Genomic DNA, 22,919 nt, shown 5'->3' on the forward strand with positions numbered 1-22,919 from the left:
TAGGTGCTGATAGTTTCTGGCTATATACTTATGCTTTCCAATGGGGGAGACAAATCCTTCAGAAGGCCTGATTATCCTGGATCATCATTTGAATGGGGCAAACAGCCATGCCACGGTGCCTGAGATTTGCAGAAGTGGATCAGCTCTGACCAGCACCAGCAGCTAAGGCATATTTTGGTAGGGAAAGCAGGCTGGTCTCTGTCAAACAATCTTTCCTCCCTCTCACATTTAACTGCCTTCATTGACTGATATGTTTTCTTCCCAGGGTGTTAGAGTGTGGAAGAGTGAGAGGGACATCCAACAGCAAATGTCTCAAGGACAAACCAAAAAGTTACATTGTCCCCAGTTCCTCTCCACAATGATCTCTGCAAAGGAGAGTTTGAACGTTTCCAAGAGAGAGTCAGCATGCACGACTTCTATGTGTGTGTTTGGAATACGTGTTGGAGTCAGCAGTGGAAAGGGTGGGATTTGTCAGTCCCCGTGTGGGCAGCTGGCTTGTGAGTCATCTCAGACTGAGAGGGCCATCCAGAAAAACGTGGTCTGTGCTCTAGAAATGGCTGTTTCCATGGGTGACTGGTGCCTGGATAACTGCTGTCTGCTGTAGGTGCACAAAAGGTAAATGTTTGCTTTTGGGCAGACCAGTTCCAGTACCAGTCTCCCATTTGTAATCCCTGAAGCTATGATACCTCTTTATACCCTGCACCAAGGCCCACATCATTTCTTCCAAGGTTCACAGGAGATCTCTTTGAGGAGAAAACTGTAAAAAGACATTGCCATCTTGAACAACTATAGAAAAAGATAATGCATAGGAGGTTTGACACTACCAAAATTCACCATTGCTCATTTTACTTGTCAGCTGAGGGGCTTTTACTCCTTTGTTAACCTACAAAGACTAAACAAACAGAAATCTATGAAGAGTGCTCAGAGCACCTGTGTTATCCAATGATCCAGTGCCCAGCCACAGTTTCCCAATTTGAAAGGAGTTGGCCCAGCCAAGCCCAGTGTAATTACACACTCTGCTTTCCAATCCATCTCAGTATTTGCATGTCACACAGGCAGTTGGCTACTCAGGGACCCCAAAGGAAGAAATTCCACATATTTCTTGTAAAAAGATGCTGCTGACAGAGCTTGAAAAGTTTTTGCCCTGTATCATAGGGCAAAAGTGCACTAAAAATTGCTACAGTGACATCATTCATATTTTCTCCTCTTCAGGTAACCCCTCCAATTAGTAGATTTCAGCATTTGAAACTCAGTTAAATCTTTCTCCTCAATAAATTGTGTGATTTTTTTTTCAGATCAGTTGTGATTTGGGATGAGATCAAGTAGGTAGTTAGTATGGGGTGTTGAAAACTTACTCAGCTTTTGCCCAACTCACAAGACACTCACCCTAGGCTCCAGTACCAGGAAAGCACAGATCATCTTGGAAAACTAATGATTTGGAAGTCTTAAAGGATTTTTCAGAAATGCTACCTAAAATGATTCTTTGATTAGAGGCTTATGTTTCTGTGCACTGTTTTATTGTAAGGATAAAATAAAGCAAGCTTATGCAATTTTAACTGATTGTTTTCCTGTATGATGGCAGTGCCTTTCCAAAGATCATTTCACCAAATTAACCCAACAGTTTTGGCACAATATTGCAAGTACACTAGAACTTGCTGACCATTATTTACATCCAGTTTATGACTGGCAGTGCATGAAAACTAAAGGATCAAATGGATGCTCAATATTAAAATACAGAATTACATTCCCTTCTCTCTTTATTCAATGCACTACTCTCAGAAAGCAATGTCATGAGCGATTAAACAGTCTTGAAAGTGAATGGGGAAAAAAACCCCAACAAAATATTAATAAAATAATGGCTGGGTGTTTTGCCCATCATTTATGTGAGAGCATTGTGCTTGTGCCCTTTTGTAGCAATGCATGGACTGAATCCTAATATCATGGGCTAAAAGTGACAGCTTGAAGCTCCAAGCTAGATGCGCCCCAGGCCATCTCCAATGATATTCTGTTCCCCTTTCCTCAGTTATACATGTACAAATGGATTTACCAGCCTGGCTGAGATTCTTCTCTCAGCACTACAAGGTGGGAGCTGCACACTCCAGATAACGTGATGGAGCTGCCATTCCCTCCATGTGCATGTGGGCACATGCACACCCCACAAACAATCTGTGCAGCTGGGTTTGGGGAACAGAGAGCCCAGAGGAAAAAAAGAGACTGGCAGACTTCATCCTGCTGTTTTCATGTTTTCAGCGCAACAGCCAAACCTGTGCCTGCTGCAACATGTCTTTACCTCTCTGTTGAAAACCAGCAAGGTTTATGGAAAGAAAAAAAACCTCAACAAATATTTAATTCAATAGTTCTTCAGTAGCAGAAGTAGTTGGTTGACATCTGTGTTTCTTCTTCTCTTTCTAAGCAGTGTCTGTCCCTGAAAAACTCTTGCCAACTGCACTCACCCAAAGGTTTTCCAAGTGTTTGCTTTTGTTAGACACTTTGAAAAATGCACTTATGCCAGTGAGGACACATTCAAAAGAGAAAAATCATGACTACTTTACTTCAGAAAATGTTCTGATTCTAAGCGAGTTTTGGTTTGGGAAGATTTTTTATGTTATTTGTACACTATGTCATGGCATCTCAGAAAAAATATTCCTTTTATAATGGGAAAAATATCAAAAGATAATCTCAAAACACACTGTTTAATCTGTATTGAAATACCTGTATTTCAAAACAAATTATTGCTTATTTATACAACCTAATTTTCTGATCCACTTTGTTTTACATGAAATCATAAAGCAATGTCTTTTCATTTTAAGTCAAACCAAAACGAATTTCCAAATACTGATGGATCTAAGATAAAAATTGCTAATTTCAACTGAACCTTGTTACCAGCTAGCTCCTCCAGGAAGCACAACACAGTGAATCTTTACCCCAGCAAGCAAAAAATGGGCAACATCTGATCATACAAGTCTCAGCACAGCACGTAATTAATATTGGGCAAGTAATTCAGACTCAGAAGCAGGAGAAACATCTTAAACTCTTATGTTACAGGTGAGACTCCAACAGAAGATTTTTCTATCCATCCAACTACTAGTCAAATAAAAGGGAGAAAGGTTTATTCTATTTTTTCAAGACACTAATATCACTCATATTGTTCTAGTTATTATGATGATTTCAGGCAAGTGTTTTGTGAAATAAGTCCTCTGCATTGAGTAAAATCAAAGGAAAACAAAATACACTAAAGAGATAAGAGATAAAATATAAAATAGCTCTCAGAACCTGAATGGCAATAAATTATTATTGATTATATTTCCCTACAACTACTGCCTTAATTTCTTTATTCTCTCTGTAACAAGGGTGTCAAATCTAAGCATGAGAAGGGATATTTTTAGGTTGGGGGAGGGGCTTTAAGTGGTTTAGATATCGCTAGAAAATTGTGAACTTGCATGGTAAAAACACACTGGAACTGATTTCCTGATGAGAATGGTTCGTTCAAAACTGTAAATATCAATGGTAGACTGATGGGAGATTGTTTCATCAGCTCACATGGCTGCATTTCTGATAGGATTATCCTGCAATTTACAACACTGTTTATCCAATGACAGAGTGAAATAAAGGGGTTACAGTCACCCTTTTCAAACTTGTATTGTCCTGGTGCTGGTATAGAACTAGAGGAGAATCTCACAAAGACAGTGTTGTTTTTTGAATTATTTCCTTCAAGTCATTCCAATTCTCCTAGCACTGTTGAATTTCCTGGCTATAGAATAGGAAATACAAGAATACTGTTTAATAAAAGAAATTATGGACCATGGTCTGTTCCACAGGTAAATGGACAGTTGAAGTCATTAGACCAGCATAAGCAACTGTGTCAAGCATCACACTGTACAGCGACCTCTGGAGAAGGTTTTCTCACTTAGCCTGCCTCCCTTCGACTGAAATGAATTGGCTTTCAAAGTTTTCCTCTTTTCACTGGCAATAAATGGAGCCTTGATATTCAGCTTCACCTAGATCCACACATCCACACATTTTAGGGTGTCAGACTGAAATTAGGCAAGCCAGGCAATTCTGTCTTTGAAGCAAGTAAAGCAAAAAGCTCAGAGGCAGAACTGAAGCTCCCTGTTTCCAATTCTGCTGGCAACCTACTAGGATAATCTTGTAAAAATAATTTTTGCTCATTGGTAATTTGGGTAACCCACTGCAGATTCAATAGAGATTATGTCACAGGCTTGTTATGACACTTCTTTGACAGTTATTTATTTGTATATAAAATCCCAGTGTCCACATGGAGAAGTTTGCTTAGAGGGGTTTATCACTCTCCTGACTTTAGATTCTGTTATCAGTACTTGGTCATTTAGAATAATGCACTGTATTTGGTATGTGTGAGTCATCAGGATGCAGACAGCACAGCCTTACGGATATTTTTATTCTTGTTTGAATCAACTCAGAGGTAGATCTAAGAGGGAGTTTTGCTATTCCTGGTTACATGTTAATGCGTACCACATACACCAGATTGTAGCGTGTGCTGGCAGAAGAGCCACCCTGAGCAAGGGGAAAAAAGAACAAAGAAAATGGTATTATCAAGCCTTTTAAAAGAAAACTTCTAAAGCACCTTTAAATTGTAACATCTTGAGCAAAGAAAAGCCTGAATTATGTAAAAGTGGGCAGGGAGCCAACATCTGGCAGTAATAAGATTGTTTTGTAAGCAAGCAGTTTTCTACACAGCACGCAGCTCTTGGTCCCCATTAGAGCTAATGGTGAATCTGTGAAGATGTGCCTGGTCTCTGGCTGCCAGAAGGATACCCTAGGCTTTGAGTGAAAATCTTGGTGTCATTTGATCTCCTAAAACAGCCAGCTGAGATGAGTTATATTCCCCCTGCCAGGAACCTCGAAAGAATTGTTCAAACCATACGCTCATTCCTGTTGAATTGGAAACAAATGCCATGGCTGCATTGTTGGACTTTGAAATTAAACTCTCCCCGATTCTTCCCAGCATTCCTGAGAAGAAACAAAACTCCTCCCTGTGTCTGCCACTTTTGTCTCTGCAGAGGGACCTCCTTGCCTCCGCTCCCTGCACTCCTCATCCCTTCTGTCCTCCTACAGCAACTGCAATCTCTCATTCTGGAAAGCCACATCACAGGCTGCTCCATGTGTTAGTGATCTTCTGCTTGCTGCCATTAGCCTTCGCCATCGCCTGTAGAAATGGAGTCACTTAATTAGGTCCAGAGAGCTGGAGAACAACGAAGCCATTCAGGGTGGCACCCAGCCAGCAGCTTCTTCCCTTTGGTCTTTGTTTTGCTTTGCTTTGTTTTTCCTCTTTTCTTAGAAGGGAAACATCTCAAGCCTTTCCCTGCTTCTTCCCACCTGTATAATCTACAGCACAGCTGAGTAGGTTCAGGTCTTCAACCAGACCCTCATGCACACAGAGGTTGTCTTTCAAAGCCAGCCCCAAAAGAAACAACAGAAAGAAATAAAAGAAAAAGAAACAAGGAGAAAAGAAAAGAAAAGAAAAGAAAAGAAAAGAAAAGAAAAGAAAAGAAAAGAAAAGAAAAGAAAAGAAAAGAAAAGAAAAGAAAAGAAAAGAAAAGAAAAGAAAAGAAAAGAAAAGAAAAGAAAAGAAAAGAAAAGAAAAGAAAAGAAAAGAAAAGAAAAGAAAAGAAAAGAAAAGAAAAGAAAAGAAAAGAAAAGAAAAGAAAAGAAAAGCACAGAAAATCCTAAATTAGACATACAGTCAGACCCTAGGTCTCCAAAAGCTTACAGTGTGCTCAAAAAGGAGCAGGCAGCTAATGATAGTCACTCCCCAAGCCATGAAGGGCTTTGAAAATCACAAGAACTCATCAGGACACTAGGGAAAAGTTCTTGGAGGCCATCCTCTCAGGGCTCAGAGCTCATCTGGGTATGGTTTAGATTTTATTTCAGCCTTCATAAGAAGTAGAGTTTCTTCCTGTTACCAACAATGGTTGAACTCCATCTCAGATATTTAACTCTCGCAGCATCTTTGCTGACAACAAAGTATGCATGAGTGCTTTGTTTCAAATTGCCTAACCGCCCTCCTTCTTCCCCAGCTCCCCCAAAGGGCATCCAGGAGCACTCACAGATTTAACATTTCAAAGCTTTTTTGCTGCAGATTGAACACTCACCTACTAAATAATTTAATCATCATATCATCACATTTCTTAAATTTTCTTACTTGACTTGTAGTTTTCATTTCATAGGAAGGTGTCACCAGAGACCTAAACTAAGCTGTAAATCACCACTGTTGCATATCAGACCAGGTAGAGATACCAATTATTCACTGTCATTGACAAGGCTTTTATATGTTTGCTCAGTAATATGTAGCAGTCTGACACACAAACATGAAGCGATGAGTTTTGTCTAGAAAAAAAAAATTAAACTTTTCTAGGTACTATTTTAATAATTCAATTGTTTTTCACTGCTCTAAAAAGGCCTATATAAGTTGTCTAATTCTCATCAAGAGTTGTTTGCACCATGTATTTCTGCCAGACCCAATGAAGAATGCCATCAGGTTCTCCTCAAAAATTTAGTGCAAAGAGAGAAGAAAAGCAAAGAGCCAGTTCTCTAGCAGGAGTTCTCAACTCATTCTGAGCAAAGATCCAATCCTCTAGTTCATTCTTTTTATACCTGCAAGCCAATAGGTTCCTTCTGAAATGACAGGATTTTTCACAGTCCTCACATACTGGCATATGTTGCCTGGAAGCACTGCTAAGGAAAGGTGAAATCTGAGAGGCTATGTTACAAATAGAATACCACAACCTGTAAGCATCTCTTGTACAAAATATGGGAAGCTTCTCCTTCTAGACAATAAAAGTGAGTCCAAAAGAACCAAGTGGAAGCATGAAATACCCAAGTCTGGAGATTATATTATCCTTTTATCTTGTGGTTTTATAAAAATATTCTACACAGGTCTTAACCCCTCTTCTCACCAACGTGTGCCTGCAGAACAGCATATCTCAGTTTGCATGCTGCCAGCCCTCACAGGGAGAGCTTGATGCGTGCCCAGGAGCAACACCTGGCTCTTGGGAAGGGTCTCCAGAGGAAGTGACAGAAGAGGCCTTCCTCTCCCTTTTCAAAACAAAGCTTCACCAAACAGAAAATTCCTGGAAGCTACATTCATAAGTCCAAGGACAGATTTATTCAAAGGAAGTTAAAGTAAGGGGAAGATCAAAGACCAGATAGGAAGAAGCAGGTTGTAGCAGTGGAAGATTCAATCCTCAGGCAAATAAACAACAGAGTGCATGACCTTGGATGGGACCACGGGGGACCCTGCCTTACAGGAAGAAAGGTGGTGGATTTCAGCGGAAACCTGGGCAGGAAAGCCTGGGGAAAGAGCATCCAGTGGTGATTTGCCTGGGCATCTGTGACTCTGGTGACAGATGGACACTCTGGAAGTAACATGTAGGTGCACAGAAAGGAAGCTACAGCCCAAGATTTCCACAGTTTTTTAGCTTGGGATGACAGGGGAAGCAAAGTGACTGCAGAATTAGGAGAGTCCTTGTGAAAATAAATCAATTAAAAGATGGGACATGGAGTATAAGTGGTCACTTCTCACAACAGAGGGAGGTCACCAGTTCAGTTTTACTGGCACTGGTGCTGAGAAATGAGCTTTTCTAACAGATGTTAGAAAAGGGAAGAAGGCCTGAGGTACAGAAAGACTGTTGATGACACTAAGTTATGCAGAGGAGCAGGAACGTGAGCAGACTGCGGAGAATTACAAAAGAGTCCGACAAGACGGAATGGCTGAGCAACAACACAGCAGCTGAAACTCATTGTGTATAACTGTGAACTGATGCATAGTGGGGAAAGACAGCCCTGGATCTGCATAGACAGCAGTAGTTTCTGAAATAACATTTAGCATTCTGGAGCAAGAGCTCAGTACTGTGATAGATGGTTCCATAAAAGCAAAGTGAAAATGCCAGGAACAATCAAAAAAGGAAGAGAGAACAAAGCAAAATCTCTTCAATGCTCTTTTATCAACACTTGGTTCACACCCTTCAAATTGCACACAGTCCTTTTGGAGAGAGAGAAGCAGCAGTGAAGGCACAAAAGGCTACGAGAGGTGTGGAAAGGCTTCAAAAGGGAGAGGGCAGGTAATATTACTGATATTTGCCCAATGCCTACTCATCCTAATGTCCCTGCTCATCATCACTGCCAGAGACACCCCTGGGCAAGGTGGGCTTTAGGACTGGCACTGCCACTCTTCCTGGCATTGTGGCAGTGTCTCTGACCCAGGCAGCTTGATTCCCCTCTGACACTCCTCAGTCCTCTTCCAACCAGGAAACAAATGGAGGGTGGGAAGGGAGTGTTACCAGGGAAAGAAATCAATAGTCATGTTACCCCACACACTATCACTCACCACTTGAAGTAACTTAACATTGTCAATAACAAATTTAAATATTAATCCCATTTTTTCTCCTCTGTGGCAGTTCAATATTTCTTCAGCTCATTTGCAGCACACACTTTGGGTGAAACAACAGGGAAATGGAGTGCACGCAGAAAATTAAACTCAGATTTTTAATAGCAGTCATTCATACCAATAGTTGATTTCATGAGTGAAACAACAAAGATCACAGAAGGAAAGTGTACTTTTAATTCATAGCAGAATAAAAATGTCTTGGTTTTCTTATTTTACATATCTGTCTAGGAATTATTCATTTACATTTTTCATTATTAACTTATAACAGCAAAAACATTTTAAAGGGGGGAAAATGGGGAGCAGAAGGGGTAGAACACATTATAAAAAAAATTTCTGATTACTGCTCATCTATATTAAATGTTCTAATAAGCTTTAAAAGATTAAATATTCATATACACATTGCTGACCACTAGAAGATCTCCAGTTTAGAAGGGTGAACCTTAAGGTCTACCAGTGCTTGTAACTACTGACTCTAGGAGCCTGGCTGTCCATGGCCTACAGAAATAATGCTGCTTCATAGCTTTGGGAATTGAAGAGCTTATATTAGAAGACAAATGTATCCCAAAGAGAACTGGGGAGAAAAGATTATATCAGATTATAGCAGATTACATTCAGAAGTAACACGTCATGAAAATGAAAAACTTACTTTTTGAAACAGAAGCTATAGTCCTTTATGAAGGGAGGTCAGAGGCCTATCCTCACCAAAAAGATTCAAGCATTCCTTTAAAAGTATATTTTGATAAATGGCTTTTTTTAAAAATAGGACATCATTGGCTTTATGGTTATAATATTAAAATTATATTTTACATCTGCAGTTGTTCCTGTCTGTCCATCAGTTTTAAGCTCTTCAAAATGAACTCTCCATGGCTCAAAATGTATGTGCTTTATTTTAAAAGTACTGAAAACATTTGACTCGCCTTAACCCAAAATATCCCCATGAGAACAAACTGCACCATTAAAATACACATTAATTTTAATTTTCTCTTACACCTCTCAAAGCTCAGCTAATATCAAAGGTAAAACAGAGACAAGACAGTGCAAACCATCACACACTTCTTGATTTTAATATAATAATATTTCTCACAGAAATAACTCAAATTTCAAAATAGTAGGAGATGTTATTCTACCCACAGTGTGACCCCTTCACCAACCTTATCATTATCACTGGAATTATGGACCTGCACAATTAGAGAAAGATAAAAAGGAAAAATCAAAGGACAAAAAAAAAAAAAAAAAGAAAAAAAAGAAAAAAAAAAGAAAAAAAAAGAAGACCTGACTGAATTAAATGTCATTTTTGAAAACACCTTTTTTCTCAGTCCTTTCACACTTCCCATCAGTGACAGATTTTGGAGAAAAAACACAAAATCAAGATGTGTTCAATTAAGCTCAGTTAGAAATCTCAACTGAAGCGTGGTCTCAAGAATTCTGCCCAATTCTAAAACTACAGAAGTTGGCAGGGATCTCTGGGGTTTTTTACATCAAATATGTATGTATGTGTGTGTGTATGTGTGTATACACTCACATACATAGTTTCTCATTCCTTTTTCTTCATGTATGGAAGGCCCACATCCACAACAGATGGAGAAAGCATCTGATTTAACTGAAGTAAGAGCAACTACAAAGTGTTGTCAAAGAAATGCTGTAAACTGCCTAAAAGAACAAATATCAGTTTCTTTCCGTAACTTTCCACTCATAAATTTAGGGGTTATTTCAAATAGGCAAATTGTTGTGCATTCTCTGACCAAAACATTTCTCCAAACTAATTGTGCCTGTTTATGACAGGTGTTTTCCCACATGCAATCCCATATCTCATTTACCTCACTACCAAAGAAAAGGAAAAAGAGAATATACACATAAAATAGAAAATTTTTTTTCATGCTCAAGGAAGCTTTATTTCTTTGTATTCATGTTTTTCCTATGTCAGCACCTTTAGGTAAGAGGTAGTTGATGGAGGAAAGATTATTCCTGAATCCACAGTGGTGAACAGATATTAGCACTGACTTCTAAGGGCACTATAGGCTGCTCTGGCAAGTTAATGAAACCCCCATGCCTTTATAAATCCAGCTTATAACAATTTTTCAAACCCAATTAATTTGCTTTGTAACCATGGAATAGCCCTGTGGGACCACAGAATAAAGCATTCTCATTGTGAAAGCTCTGATTCTGCAGCTTGTGTACGTGCTGGGGCAGCAGGGAGGCTGCTCCAGGCAGATGGCTTTACTTTCTCGTGTAGATTTAAAAATAATAGGGAAAAAAACCCGTTCTCAGTCTCTCTTTCCCTTTTTCTTTTCAGCGAGGTATAACATATTCCCCTGCAGCCAGCAGATCTTTATCTCCAGTTTATCAGTGCAGATGAAAAGTGGGAAACAAGCAGCATTAGCACTTTATTAGCCTTCACCCTTTCCCTGTTCCAGCTGTGCCAGTGTCCTGTCACAAGGATCATTAGCAGCAGCCACACACACATGGGGTTTGTAGGCCCACACTACGCTGACTTCTGTTCTCCATACATCCCAGGAGCCTCCCAAACCTCAAATACACCAGCCAGTATGTTTCACTCTTGAATTCTAAGTGGTACTGCTTATGAGGGGTGTCAGACCCCAAAATTTCTCTTTAATGGGACATTGAAAAATACTCCTGGAATCTTGGCTTGACAATGGAACAGGAAAATGAAACATTGAACCTTCACAGCGAAGGGGAATCCCCATGCCAGTTTTGTGAAGCTGCCCAAGTTTTCTGGAGCTGCCAGAGGTAGGTTAAGGAATGTACCTTGGGAAGCTTAAGATCACCCACAACAGGCCAGGAAGAAGCAGGTATATGGGAGCAAATTACTCATTAAAACTCTGAAGGATCTCACCCCTGGAAACAGGAGCTCTGGCTTCTCTAAACCTCTTTGGTTTCCTATCATCAGTCAGGTCAGGAAGCCAGAAGGTCAAGTTGTCAAGAAGGAACTCAGTGGCCCACCAGGACCTGACGGTTGGATCATCTCATTTCAGTGAATAAATACTTCACAAGGATGAAACACGCAATCAAACAAAAAAATCTAAGACGTTTTATTGAGCCAGAAACAATTGCCCCATTTGATCCTAGAAGAAAAAGCAAACAAATGAACGTGTTTTTAAGAATAGGTTGTTATTAGTGGTTTTCTCGGGTTGCTGTGGCCTCTGATGGCTGCAATCCCCCACTGAGGCAACCAGATTTTCTCACTCCCTAAACATGTAGACAAACCAGTCCCTCGAGCCCCTTATCCTTTTAGAGTATGGGATTAAAACCACATCAAACCACTAAGTAAGAAATTCTTTTCAAGACAGACCATTCCCAGTCTCTTCTTTTCTTGTAACTTTCGCAGACCTCTTCTGCTCTGAGTCCTGGGAATTCACCTCTTCCTCACTGGATGACTAGAAAACGTGGGAGGAGAACTGCTAAACTTTTCCCCTTTTCTTCTAACCAATACCTCTTTCCTTCACTTTTCATGCTAGCTGAGATCCTCAGCTGGTTAATAGGTCTCCCTAAAGTATGCAATTCCCACAATAGTTCAGGACCTCTATTCCATCCTCTTGCCAAAACACGCTACAAGAACATACAGAATAAAGGCAAAGACATCCAAGGAGGAAACCATGAAGAGCAGTCTAAGAAATAAAGACTCTTAAATTTCATGGATGAAATTAGACAACCAGACCTGGACTAAATCACTTCCAAATCACCTCCAATTTTTGACAGAAGACAGAAAAATCAGTGAGGTGAGAAGACAAATCACTCAGATGTGACCAACGAAGTTGTACTGATGGAAGAATGAACTGTAGTAAATCTGGAATCAATCAATAGGCAGATGAAAAGGAGACCTCAGCTACAAGATTCCCCCTGTATTAAAAATTGCCCAGAACATTCTAATAATTATGGGAGACTGGTTATTCCCATGCAAACCAGACAACTGACACAGTGAGTTATGAGGCAAAAAGCTAATTGATTTATTTTTCATGTGGCATAAATGACTGCCTCATGGAACAACCAGTCAGAGACCTTTCAGAACAAGGAATACTTTTTTACCTAGTTCCAAACAATCCTCAGGAGTCAAAATTTGTTTTAAAGGATCTCCATGATTGCTAGTCATCATAACATATTCAAACTCAAGTTCCTTGTAGGAATAAGGGAGGGAAGAGGGAAAACCTATCCTAACCTACTTCACTATCACTTAAGAAACTGTATAGAAGTGGGAGAGTAAAAGGAAAATGAGGAAAGTTGCTAAAAGGATAATTCCTCTGAAGTCAGCCAGCAGACTATCTAAAATTTTTTTATTAGGGTTCCAGTACAAACATATACCACCTCTTCAAAACCATTTTGAACAAGACCATAACAATCTACTATTGTTAAATGTCAGACTAGAGGAGGCTCTTAAAAGTAAAAAGGTATTACTCAGAAGTGGATGTCATGTCCAAGAGAAAAAAACCAAAAATAGTACAAAAGTTTATATATTAAATGCAAAAACATAATGAAACACAAAAACATTTTGAAGTACAACTTGCTACAGGCATCCCAATTAATCACAAAAGTCTTGCAAACACAGCCAGAGTTCGCGTGACTAATAAATAACAGAGGTGTAAAAGAAAAGTTCAAGGCTGTATCAGAAAAGCTAATTGAATTATCTGAGTTGGTGTTTATAAGGGAAAAGCTCAGACAGGTTTTATGTGTGAAGCAAGTCTGAAAACTCTAAGTGAAGTGGCAGTGGCAGGGGATTAGGGCAGGTCAATAAAACAGTAGCAAATCTCTACCACCAGATGCCATTCACCCAGCAGCCCTAGAGAAACTAATATACAAAATCCTAAGTATGTGATTTATCACTACAATGGCTTCAAAGGGCTCCCAGCCCAGAAGGAAAGGAAGGCTGCACAGATGACAAAATTTATAAACAGGTCTCAGGAGCAAGGAAATACAAGATACTACAGACCATTAGTTAGGTTTCTCTGTCAGGCAGATTGGTTGGAACTTTAATACGACATATATCCATAAATACCTCACAACAGAGAAGAAATTGGTTCTTGTAGAGAGCTGTCTAGATGCATTCCTAGATTCACTGCAGTTCTTTGAAGACAAGAATAAATATGTGAATGAAATTATTCATTTAATTTATTATATTTTTATTCCCAAAAAGACTTCAACATTCTGAGAGAAATATAAAGAAGCTAAGTTTGCCATGGAAAAGGAGAAATATGCTAAATTTGGAGAGAATCTAATTAGTAACCTTTTTTTAAAAAAAATAAAAAAAAGAAAGGAAATCTGAAATAAACAGCCACACTCAAGCAGAAGGATTTATTCTGTGATCTCTACTTCTCAACCTACCCAAAACAGATCTATAGCAGAGGCCAAATAGTTAGTACAGGTTATTCATAATAAAACATTTCTCAGCATCCTATAAATTACCATTCAGTGCAGAAAATTACCGAAAGATTTCTGAATGAATGATCAACAAGATGTTAGATAGTTGTACACACCATAAATAAGTAAAATATAACAGTAATATTAACTTTAACTACACAACCAGAATAATGAGCTAATTATCATTTAAGAAGGATCTAGAAAAAAAACTTAGAATATTTACCAATGGTATGTTTTTAAGAATATTAACTTATTAGAGGCTACCAAACTTACAGGAAAATAACAGAGAAATTACAAATATAAGACATCTCCATCAATATCTTTATAGTGGTATAAATTTGTGATGGGTCTGTGGCTTGATTGATGAGGACAGAGCTTGTCACTGAAAGGAGATATATTAAAATAGAAGAGGTACTAAAAAAACCCTTCTATTCTATAAGAATAGAAGGAAGTGCAGAATAATTTCTCCACAAGGGAAAAAATTAAGCCTGGAAAATAGACAGTAAGTGTCAGATATGAAAAATCTGCAATTTCTGATGAGGATGGAGAATGTGAACAGAGAAATGTTAAAGCAACAGAGCAACAGTCAAGCAACAGAGTTAACACAAGCTGCTGAAGTCCTTTTTAACACAGCAGACATGACAAAATTGTGTGTCTCCTTAATATGTATACTTGATAGTATTATGGGGACTAAAAAGCAAAGGAGTCCCAAAAACAATCAGACCAACATGCAGAGCATTCCATTAAAGATACGTAAACACAACAAGAAAGGAGCCTCAAGAAGAAGGTACTGAAACACAGGGATGAGAAAGACTGAGAACAAGTCAAAAGGAAACCATGCACTTCCAAACATATTTTTCATCCATTGTCTTTCCAGTTCTCACATTTGCTTGACAACATGTCACTGCTTAGGCCACAAATAGCAGGCACTGGGAAAAAACCAAGACCGTCCTAGGCCAAATATAAAGTTACAGGTGCTCGTATGAATTGTGGAAATGTTAATTCTCCAGCTATTACTTCCTTCAGGTAAGGAAGGAATATGATTTAAAACAAACAATCAACCCTCCACCCCTCAAAAGCATCTTCTCTGTTAATTATCAGATAACTTATTCTGCATCTCCTTTTTACAACTTAACAAATGGAGTTTCCAAAAAAAACTAGGCAACAGTACTAGTGCTTTCTCATTGGAATGTATTGCTTTGCACACACTAAATTTAAAAAGAATTGCTACAAAAAAGGTTGAAGCAATACTACAGGCAGTGCTTTGACACTGGCTTAGTGGTGAAGTGAATACCAATGTGGAAAATGCAAGCCATAAGTTATCATTTAACCATCATCTCTTCAGGCTAAATTATGAACACAGCAAAGGCTCACAGTCAGTAACAGCAGATTTGTGTTTACTGACACCACAAATGATAACAACTTTTCAACAAAATGCCACCAGAGCAGCATACGGTAAAAAACAAACCCAATTCATTTTAATCAGCAACAACAATGACTTGTTGAAGGGGCAGAATTTCTGCTGGATGAGGCGCCGGGCATCTTGAGTCGGAATTAAGGGCTAGCAGGTCACAGCATCTATAATTCTGCCAGCCCCAAAAGACAGCAGTAGTGGTTTCTACAGTCCTAGCGTGAAACCTAATTTGTATTTGCAGTATCTTTCAGAGCCATTGGAAAGGCACAATCTAAATGCAAATTAATCTGATAGTACAAGTTGGTCTGTTCCAGAGTATTATCTATGTAAACAACTGAATTTTTCATAGGGGTTTGAAGTTGCTTGTGAAGATTAAAATCTCTGAAAATGAACAGACCCCACCTAGATAAATTTTGCTAAGGGAAAATTTGCAGCCGCCTTTTTGGAAACATTCCTAAGGGAGTATGTCATGCAGTAGGAAATTTATTCTGGATAATGCTATAAAACTGCTCACCTTAATTCATATGCCAAATCCTGCTCTATTGAATAACAATTTATTGTGTACTCCAGCATCTGCCAGAAAGTGCTGAATGAAAGCCACAGCTGTGTCTGTTACCAGGCAAAAGCTACAATATTGTTGAGGCAGTTATTCCATGTATTAAAGAATTCCCTCAAACTTTTTCGGTAACTGTCTGGACAGCTGTTTGCGAGGGGCAGTTTTGGGTACTCTGCAAGGGCTATACCTGACCACAGGCACAATTTCTAAGCAGGCAACTAATCTGGGAGCAAACCAAAATGCTTGCTCAGAAGGCTTTTTTCTGGAGCTGTGACAGGACCACGTACTGGAGGACATCTAGAGAGCCAATATGTTGTTAATAGCCTTTGGCAGTCCAGCACATGGCTGAGCACACCAGCTGGGCTGTCCTCAGCTTTCCTGTAGAGCACATGTAAAGCAGCAGCACTTAGACCTGGAGTTTACTGCTTTTGAGGTCATTCTCAAAACTGTACAGGGTGGAGTACATTCCCTATGGATGCTGTAGGTATAAACCCAAGAGCAGTAACTGCTCTCACTTAGTAAACCAAGTGGTACCCTACCTTTTCATGGAGCAAAATTCCTCCTCTGTAAAAATTCAATTCTGACTAGCAGCAAAATGCCAAGAGAAAAATCAAAACCCTGAAAAATTTTCAGATGCATATCTGCCAGAAAAATGTCAGGCAAATCTCAAATGAGTCAGTTCAGGCTGGCAATAAGAGACCACAGAAATTCAAATTACACCAGAAGCAGAACATCTAAGAAATGTATCTTACTTTTCAGATTATTCATTGCCCAGTTTAAATGCTAGCCTAAAAAGTCAGCTGTTACCTTTGCATTTGCTCAGCTCCACTGATCACATACACCCCAAACTGCATAAATAGTAGACTGGACAGCTAGAAGCAACTTTGCTTAATATATTTTAAAGAAAAAGTTGAAAGAAAATCGTAGTTTAGCAAAAGAGACAAAACATTCATGTTGGCATTTAGATCTGAAAGCACTAAACTTTAGTCCTGAACACAGCAGGGATAGATTAAGTCACCCTGGGCATATGTTATCTTGTTTGTCAAGAAAGACACTTTTATTTTCAAGCAAAAACCAAGGTGATGTGATCATAGGATCTGGGCTTTGCAGCAACTGCCAGCATAAGAATTCAGCTTTGATTAAAGCAGAAATCAAACACATCACCAAGAATAATTCAAAGAGCTCGTTATACATCCCTGAATAATCACTTTTAACACTAGTTGTGTTTGGCAAAACAGCGAAGAGCTCCAAGCAAAGGAATGGTACAGAGATGTGCTCAGTCTACAATGAAAGGAGACCAGAAATGTGGTGAGGGGATGCTGCAGCCCCTGGGACTGGTCCCTCCCCTCATGCTGCCCCTGACCTGCAGCGCCCTTCCTGCGGCTGCAGCAGCTGCAGGGGGCTCAGGTGTTCTGCACTCACCAGTGCCCTGCATTGCACATAACACAGGCCTAACCAGAGGAAAATAAGTAACACTGATTTAAAGGAGTGGTGTCGCTCAAGAGAATAGCCCACACTGGTGGATGGCTCCAAGACTGCAACTTTAGCCTTGAAGGCTTTTGGCCTTCAACACCCAAAAGCTACAGTCTTCTCCCTCCCTCTTCCCTTCACCTCAGAAACTGGATATCTGGACTATTTCAAGCTGTTTGCGCATCACACTCTGCAATTCTCTTATGTGCACTCAAGTAATGTGTCTGCTCAACAAGTAAAAACACTACCATGCAAAACAAACTCCACTGTAGCATGTAGGGTTATAACAATCTCAACTCATTGGAGCTTTCTAGACTTTATCCCTGAGAGTAGCCTCAACTAATCTCAGAGCTGACCTGGCTTCAAGCAGGAGGCTGGATTTGAGGCCAACTTAATTACCATGTGACCTGCAGGTTAACTGCAGACAGTTGCTCTCGTTAGTTTTACTGATCTGCAAAAGCTTCCACCAGGCTACCTTCAGGGTTGTTTTGTTAATGAAGAAGATTTTGCCAAGTGAGGCTGCCAATTCAGCATTGTTCAGCTCTTTTCAAAGATAACTCCTGCAGTCAAATACCTGAAATCTGCACAAATTGTGTAGCATTATCCAGGCTTCTTTGGGGGAACGCTACCAGGACCAATTAAAGGCTACATTATGTTTCCAGTTTCCCAACAAAATATGGGAAGAGATTCCCTGTAGCCCAAGTGATTCTTTTGAAGGATTTTATTAAAACCAGGATTTCAATTGTCTTCTCAAGTGTTTGCAATACCATTTTGCAGGCTTTTGTTTCTTCTTCCTCTTCCCCACCCTCCAGCAGAGAAAAATGAGCAATGAAGAATTTCTAGTTTGCATACTGAGTTTCTCATAAGCTTTCCATTATGTTTTCAGCTCAGACCTCAGAATTCAAGGCTCATTCTTTGCAGATGAAACTGGATATATTCGAAGCCTGCAGTCACTTGGAATACTTTCAGCACAGACAAAGTGAGAATCCCAGTTATACCATAATCACATGTACATTCCCAACACTTACAGGTCTGAACGTCTCCATCCATTTTTTCCCAAAATATTATGAAAATATTAAAATCTGTTTTGCTATTTGTGTGATCTCTGTCAACAACCAACTAATTGGTCACAGAAAGACCAGAATGGCTGAGATTACTGATACATAAACAAAAAGGAAAATCATGTAGGAAACAAAAAGTGTGGCACTGTGTACTTTTACAAATATCCATCAAACAGAGCCATAAAGACTTACAAGAGAATTGAGAGGAATACAGCAACAGTTAACAAAAATAAATAGCAATTACAATTTTAAAGTAGATGTTGCATGACACAACATGAAGAGAAATTCATGAAGATGATCTTTTTGAAATCAAAGAATTACAATAAACTCAATAAATAACACTTGTATGCAATCAGAAAGAGTAAATTCAAAATGTTGGAGAGAACATTTCAGCCAACCACTCAGTTTTTTGGGTTGTGAACCCCCACTAGTTATTACAAACATGGAAGTTCTGCCTACATAAGATGGATTAATCATGTGCTGCTGACTACTCTTCTGGTATAAATTTTCTATCAGGAGAAAAGATGCTTCAGAATCACTAGTAATCCACAGTGCAGGGACATCAAACCAGGTGAAAACAGCTGGTGAAGGATGCTAATCATAGTTTCCTGGTCTGCATTGGCATCAATGAACAAGCTATGTGAAAAACTCAGTGAAGTCCCAACATGGAAGTGCCTTAACATGCATAAAAGCAAATGAAAAGGAACAACATCCTGCCAATCATTTTCACAACACAGATTTAAAAAATAGGTAGAGTTCCCAGACTCATATACGGTCAAATTTCCTTCCACTGGGGATCAGGGTAAAAGGATGAGTAATCTGGGTGATCCTCATGCAGGTTGAGATTTTGGCTAAAGAAAAACAAGGACTTGGGTTAGGATTGCACCTGCACTCCAAGGTCTCACCAGTTCAACCAACATAACAAGACATCACATAAAGATCTGTTCATATTTTAATTAAGCCGATGAGTTGGGCATTTGCTCTTGTAATTGTAGACTGGCCAGAGCTGCTTGTGAGACACATTCCAACTGTTTCATGCTTAACCTGTTTGCGGCATTTATGATTTCTGTGCATTCAAAAGAAAACAAAGAAACCCACACAGAATCTGTCTTGCTGATGTGAGTCTCAAGGAACATTTCATAAAAGGAAATGTATCACTTTTAGTAATTTGTGGGTTTGTTATGAGTATGTTACTATACTGCCATTATCTCCTCTATAATTTCCTGCTGTTCACCACCAAAGCTGAGATGTTGCAAACTACGAGAAGTAACAAAAAAACCCAAAAACACAACAAAAAAAAAATCAAAAACCAGCTGTCATGGCTCCCTAATAGCTTTAGGTTTTCAAAACCCACTTCCAAACATAATTTAAGTTTGTTCTCTGAATGTTTCCAGATCTTGAATCTCTTTGCTCTTCATAGAGTCTGTCTAAGCCTTCAGTGACTTTTTATTGTCCTTTTCTGAAGTGTCTCAGGACTCTATAAAACATGTAGCATTTTCAAAGTACTTGCTTGTAAGAAGTGGAGCAAAAACCAAAGTTTTTGCTCCACTTCTTTGTTCAAAATATGCTGTCTTATAACAGAGGACAAACAGGGACAAAGTGGCACCTGGAAATTCAGCCCACAGAGCAGCCCCTCTGCTCTGACTGTATGGACAGCACAGCTGTCAATCTTTCAAATCTGTGGTATGAGATATGCAGCTCCCAGGCTACATACCTCAACACTTCAGTCCGGTTTCCTAGATGAGATGAGAAAGTCTGGGACATAACATGACTTAAGTTATTCCTTCACCCAGAGAATTTATTTGAACTGATAATGAGACATTTTCTTTGCACACAGTTGCAGCATTATGCTTCTGCAATGCAGTAATCTCAGTTTTACAGTGTTCTTGGAGAAATAGCAGTCCAGCTTCAGACCTGTAAGTGTTTATCCTTACTGGAATACCCTTTGTCAGTTCATCTCCATTATCAGACACATCTTTACTTTGGTTTCCTTGACAAATCAAACATGTTTTATTCCCAGGCACAAGAAGGATATCCTAATGTTTCGCTTGTGCAGAGCACAGCTTGTAAGGTTACCACGTCTCAAGAATGTCATAAACATGGAATCTCTCTCAAACCATGGAGCAGAGCTGAGCCAAGATCAGAGCCGCAGCAGCAGCCAATTCTGTGCTCTCCAATTTCCAACTACTCAACATTTTTACTCCGGTAAACCTCTAATTCAAGAGCTTATTAAAAGAAAATTTTGTTTCAACACAGATATTAATGATTATTTTGTTCCAGCACAGATATTAATGATCTTTTAAATACTCTTGTATTGCGAGAAAGTTTAAGTAACATAGTCTTTTTTTCAAACCACTCCTCCAATTTAAATATTGTGTTAAATACCTTCACTTTTGTTATTCTATTATTGAATTAAGGAAAGATGCCTGATTTCCTGGTAATTAGAGAGATAGTGACATTTTAACGTACGGTACTGTTGTGTATCATTTGTTAAGTTCCATGAGATTTTCCATAGATAAAAAGGACTGTTTAAAAAAAGAATGTAAGCTAAGATTTTAATCAAAGCTGAGTGATACTGAAATTCTGTTGAATGACCCTCTCTGTTTATGCTTTCAGCAGATGAAAACACTCAGATGAAAAGTGTGAAGTGACATCTGAGCCGTGTACTTTTTGTCCACATAACAGTGAAGTGGATATATAATGGTTCTAACCAATGAGCAAAGTAAACACATTTTTTGATACTTGATGAAAATTCATAACATTGAATAACCTATTTACGGATTATTATACCTGCCTTTGCTAAGTTACTGTTAATTTGTTGGGAAGTTCCATTTCTGCTCTCTACATTGCTCCAGGACAGAGATCAGGACTTGGGGCAGAGGTTGGGGGGGGGGGGGGGGAAAGGGGGAAATGAAAATTTGGCTTTTAAGCCTAATAGAGACATCCTTCTCCAGAAGCACAGATCAACAGCAGGGCTTATTTTAGACATTTTGAATCAAATCCTTGGACAATCTCACTTCCCCACAGTAGCAGGAGAAACCACAATTATCCTTCCTGGGCTGAAGCTCTGTCTTCTGTAAGAACTCATCAGGTCCCAAGCCTGAGTCTGGGACCAACATTTCCATTGAACTTAGCATTAAAATACTTTGACATTTTCCAACTGCATAAGAGAAGAGTGCCTGATTTTAATATCATATCAACCCATGGAAATCTTGGCATCTTCAATGCAAGGAGGAAGGTACATACAGCTGAGAGTGACAATAAAACCTCAATTAGTTGGAGATCTCAAACGAAAAAAGTACAGAGTCACAGCTATATTTTAGTTACTATACCTGTAAGGGCTTTATTAACAAAACTTTGAAGAAAATTTATGCAATTTTACTGCAATTTCCTTTTTATCCAACACTCATTTCCAAACCTTTTGAAAATATACTGTCTTCAATTAAATTCTTTACCATCTTGCTCCTTAAAATTAACTAGGATGGAATTTTCACTGTGTTATGCCTGGCTCTACTTTTAATTATCCTCACTTAGAATATTAGACACCATGCTGATTTCTGTCTAAAGGAAATGACCTTGGATCATTGGAAGCATATGAAGTTCATTTTAAGATGAAGCAATAACTTATATTAGAGGATGTAAAAGGTCTTAACCTCCAGTCCTTCAACACACTGCAGCAAAAAGCTCCTGGGTTTTTTAATTAAAAAAAAAGACATCTGCAATGTATTTTTCCCCCAAATGCACTTACTAGTCTTTAAAACAAGAGTCTCCCTGGCTAAATGGCTGTGCTTGAGCATACATGTAAGAAGCATCACCCAACTCAGCTGCCTGGCTTTGATGATTATTTGGAGCATTAGGCTTCCGACTGTAACCCCTGGATTGCAGTCATTCAAAATGCAACTGGAGCACAGTATTTATCTCTGTTAATGTTTCATTTTAAAACTAAAACATTATCAGTCTCACTCACACATTCAAAGTTCCCTAGTACAAGACCTTCCCAGAGCTTCATCTCACCTGAAATTCACTACTAAAAATGTCTGGCAGTTTACTGAAGCACAGATAGAGATGTAGCTGGCAGCTGCTGGTTCACAGAAATACAGTACCTGCCTCTTAAAACACAGAAATAAATGGTGCTCCCGGAAATAAAGGCTGACTCACATATTAATCTTGTCCAGTCATTATAGTCTAACTAAAAACTGAGTTAATTAGGCTTTCCTTTAAGTGCATTCTTTCTGGAATTTACACAATGTTAACTCAGTAAACTTGCAAGAGCTGATCCTGACACTGCTATAAACCTTTCTAAAATAACAAAACTAATTTTAAAGGCAGAGGGAATTGTGTTTTGCCTTTGAATTATCAGGCCAGGATGTTATAACACAGATGATTATTTTAGGCAGATTAGTCAGCCTAAAGCTAAGGGAGTGAACCTCTACCTTGCAAACAACCTTGGTCTCCACTGAGAACGCCTGCTGCCAGTTTCGCAGTGAGGAAATCTGAAGCAAGTTATTATTGGAAGCACCATAAAAAGACTCCAACAATAACAGATTTCAAACAACATAAACCTGAAGAGTTTAACATTGGCACCTTAATTTGGCCTTGCTCTAACTAGACAGCACAGAAACA

This window comes from Zonotrichia leucophrys, chromosome 2 (assembly GCF_028769735.1).
Source record: "Zonotrichia leucophrys gambelii isolate GWCS_2022_RI chromosome 2, RI_Zleu_2.0, whole genome shotgun sequence".
Classification (NCBI taxonomy): domain Eukaryota; kingdom Metazoa; phylum Chordata; class Aves; order Passeriformes; family Passerellidae; genus Zonotrichia; species Zonotrichia leucophrys.